The following is a 4,309-nucleotide window of genomic DNA, read 5'->3' as shown; positions in this document are numbered from 1 at the left end:
CAGTTTACAACCATCTGCAACTCCAGTTCCAGGGAACCTGGTGCCCTCTGCCGACCTCTGTAAGGCATGCACGTGGTGCACAGACATACAGACAGGCAAGACACCCTATGCATAGAAATCAAAAGACCTTTAAAGAAAGGAAGAACCGAAACTCCTTTTGTATGAACTAATGTGGACTTATCGTTAAGTAGAAAGGGAGAGCGCTCCAGAATGACACATATATAGCAACACACATTAAAGTACACTTAACTAAACACAATGCTGTTCATTAAATTTCATATGAGCTCATTATCTATGTATAGAAAGCTTTAGAAGGGGCTTAGAAATATAAATGAAACAGTAACAGTGGCAGAGGACTAAATATCTATCTAACATCATGATTTCCACCAGCAGAATATATTTCCGTGTTATTTGTGTGGTTTATTTTCATTTCGATAAACGCAGAGCTGAATTCGAAACCCACTAACACATCAGCTCCTATGCACAGTGCCGTGACCAATCCCTAATGAACAGACGGAGCCTGCCTCTGAAGACATACTCCTGACATTCAGGCACTTGGGAGGCTGAGGCAGGAGGATTTTGAGAGTTCCAGCCAAAAAGAGAAGACAACAATAACAACAAACTTGCTGACTCACCGGTGGGCAGGGGCGAGCCGCTGCGTTGGTTAGAGAAGCTCTGAGAACAGGAAGGCTGGGAGGCCTTGTGCCAGGATAACAAGGATAACAAGGCCCGAGTAACAAGTGGTGTGGGGGCTCTGTGAACGAGCTGGGAACTTGCCTGAAGTTTGATGGAGTAGATAAATTTGGTGTCATGCAGGTGTGCGTTGGCCAGGAAAGGAGGGAGCCCATTTGAGAGCTATTGAGTGTCCCCATCTTGGGAGAGGCAGAGGGGAGTCCGGTACAGTGTTCAGCCTTCCTGGTGCACAGCCTTTTAATACAGTTCCTCATGTTGTGGTGACCCCCGACCATTAAGGCTATTTTAGTTGCTACTCCATAGCTGTGATTCTGCAACTGGTATGAATTGTAACGCAAATATCTGTGTTTTCTGATAGTCATTCAATTTCGCCAAGGGGGTCGTGACCCACAGGTTGAGAGCCGCTGGTCTATTGATAAATCTTGGAGAGGAAAATGAACCTGAAGGACTCGTTGAATTGAAATGGAAAGGAAACATGAGGGCTAACATCAATGAGATCTGAGGCCAGGCTCTCTGTCAGAGTACATGTGAGGTATCTGCAAATCAAAAGGCCATGAATTGGCCGGGTCCTTTCTCCAAGAGCTGTAAGCGCAGATCAGGGCCCACTCACCACCTTATGGAAGATATCGTCCTGGGCCCTCAGGATGGGCTGGCCAAGGGCTGCAAGGCAGACACACAGTCCTCTGGCTTTCAGCCATCAGACTCGCAGGGTTCCGGGAATGGCTGACACGGGCCACTCTGTTCTTTTAAATCTGTGACTATGTAGCAGTAGAGGGCTAAATTAATTAAGTAATGCTGAAGCCTCGGGGCCCTCCCAAGGCAGCACACAGGGGAGGGGTTGGCGAGGCCTGAGAACACTACCCCACCCCCATCCCCAGTGCTGGAATCCAGAGGCTCCTGAGTGTCATTGGAACCAAGCCCGCACTTGAGTGCTTCCACGGAGACAAAGAAATAATAAATCAAGTGCAGGCACCCCGCCCACACACTGCTAACCACCGCACCAACCTGCCTCTCCACAGACACCCAGGCAGCTTGCAACTCAGAAGCGAAGCCAGAATAGGCTGATCCCTCCCTCCACAGCAGCACCTGCAGACCCATGACCTCAAGAAGGCACTACTGTAGGATGGCCATTCCCATCCTCTCTCCAGAATCCCCCTCACCAGAACTCCACACTCTCCAACCACTCCCCATGGCACTGATCCAGAATGGAAAGGCCACAGCTGTGTCCACTGAATAAAACACAAAGAAAGGTTGTCATCCAAAACCCACCATCCAGTCTGAAGCGGTTCAAGGTGAGACTGAAGCTCCCACTCAGTATCCAGCATTGAGCCCTGAGACTATGTGGTGAGGTCACCGTTGGGCCTGTACCTGCTGTGGCTGATGGCCCTGTGACTAGGAGATGAACATGGAAGCCACAGCTGACTGGGATGAGTCACTTCACTATGGTGTCCCCAACTGTAGAAGGGTAATATGAATGTCGCTGAGACGACTGAGTTAATACATGCTTATCACACTCCCTGACACATCGCTAGCGCTTTTTACAGATCTAATAAAGAGATCCCTTCCGGGGTTGGGGATTTAGCTCAGTGGTAGAGCGCTTGCCTAGGAAGCACAAGGCCCTGGGTTCGATCCCCAGCTCCGAAAAAAAAAAAAAGAACCAAAAAAAGAGATCCCTTCCTTCACTTAGTCATCTTGTATCAAATGTACCCTGTAGTAACAGTGTCTATATTTTATTTTATTTATTTTTTTTTGGCTGGAGAGACAGCCGTGGGTGCTGGGAACCGAACTCTTATATTTTTGGTTGTGAGCCTAGCCTTTAACGGCTGAGCCATCTCTCCAGCCCAGTGTCTATATTTTAAATGGAAAGGAGGGGGGTTTCTAATTTTCCTCCAAGACTGATTAGGAAATTTCCCCTTGTCTGTAAGCTATGCTCAAATACAGGAGTCTCCAGAAAGGAGTTTGCCAGCATCAGTGTGAGGGAAAAGCCACAAACACAGAAACACAGTAAGAACCGGCACAGTAAACACCGGCTCCTAGGAACTGTCCAGCACCACGGACAGTTCCAGGGAGCCGCTCTACCTCCTGGCTCATCTCGGAGAGGAAGCTTTTTGCTGAAGGCGATCCTTCCCTGACTGTGGCCCCATATCCTTCCGATGTAAAGTCTCTGCCTTCTTATTTGGAAGCTAAAGAATGTCATTTAGGGACCTGGAAGGAGCCAAACCCATGCCTCCCTCACTCCGATTTTATTTGCCTAGGTGTGTGTGCCACACTGCACATGGAGTGACACAGGCGTAATGAAACACAAGGGAAAGGGAGGTGGCACGAAGACCTCAAAGCAGGTCCCAACAGCCTGGAAACTCAGCAAGTGACCATCTCCCTTCTCCATGCCTAGTTTCCTATGGGGGTGTGTGATGGGGGGTGGGGTGGATAGCATCTACATTGTACCAAGATTGAGGAAGGACGGAGTGAGCTCACCCATGGCCCTGGCACGAAACCAGTGGGTCTGCACCTTATCAGGGAGGAACGGAGGAGCAGAGAGTTGGGTGCGAGTCCCAGAATGAATTGGCTTCATTCTCAGGAAGCCATGGATTATTATGTGGGCTGGAGGGCTGAGAGACAAGGTCTGCCTCTTGCTAGCACTGGGAAGTTTCTTTCCTGAAAGATTCTACTGTCCACTAACCACCAGAAAGAAAACTGCTGCCTGCGGTGTTGTCCTGCACCCTGATTTTATTCAGTCAGAGCGGCAATATATGAATAAGTAATCACGACCATGTAAGGCAGGAAATACCTCTTTAAAAACCACCAGTGGGATTTTCATAGAAAAGTCAGAGGAACCCAGAGCGTTCTTAAACTCCAGTGTCTGGAGAGCCAAGCAGGTGACAGACAGAGTTCATGAAGCAAGCTGAGGGAAAACCCCATCGCTGGAGTGTGTGCTATGAACAAAGGCACCAGGATAATATTTAAAGTTGTTTCACCGCACTTTCTGCAAGGTGGATCTTGGTAATCTCTTGATGAACAGAGGCCAAGTGGGCCAGGGTTAGTGGGGAATGTGGCTTGCCCAATGCTTTCCATAGCCATGGCTGTCCCCATAGTTAGGCTTCCTCCCTCATTTTGAGGGCAGCTGGGCCACTGCAGGGTATGTGATGGGCAGCTCTCTACTCAGATGAGTCTCTTCCTTTCAGGAGTACCTGTGTACAGGTTGGGAGGTTGGGCACTAGACCACTTGATTGCTGCCTCTCTCCCTGACTCTGTTCTCCATCACCTCCTCTTGCAACTGGCTTAAGAACAGAAGCCAGCCAATTTTCCAGCTCCTTCTGTATCTTCCACCATCCCAGACAGAGTCCAGGCTCACAATGCCTACCCAACTGAGGAAGAAATCAGAGAGTCAGGATGCTCCCGGTGTCTGACTGCCCTTCACAAGACCCTCATGAACACAAGGCAGCAAGCACATGCTATAACAACAACGGCAAATGCTAATGATTCACACCACGCGTGTGCCACACCCTAGTTGTACGTACTCCTATTCCATTTTACAGATAAATAAAGGGGCGGTGGGGGCAGAGGGAGGAAACAACGGCTCCCTTGGCACTGTTATCTAGTAAGTGGCAGCACTGGG

General features: G+C 49.2%; 1 non-coding gene across 1 annotated transcript; it reads left to right on the top strand.

Moving 5' to 3' along the window:
- Window positions 1–2,256: 2,256 nt before the first annotated feature.
- On the top strand, window positions 2,257–2,337 carry Trnap-agg54 (transfer RNA proline (anticodon AGG) 54). Its single transcript has one exon. It is a non-coding gene; the product is annotated as a tRNA-Pro (tRNA).
- The last annotated feature ends 1,972 nt before the right edge of the window (window positions 2,338–4,309 follow it).

Source organism: Rattus norvegicus, chromosome 16 (assembly GCF_021556685.1).
Source record: "Rattus norvegicus strain SHRSP/BbbUtx chromosome 16, alternate assembly SHRSP_T2T, whole genome shotgun sequence".
Lineage (NCBI taxonomy): Eukaryota > Metazoa > Chordata > Mammalia > Rodentia > Muridae > Rattus > Rattus norvegicus.
This window is presented reverse-complemented; position numbering and strand designations above follow the sequence as displayed.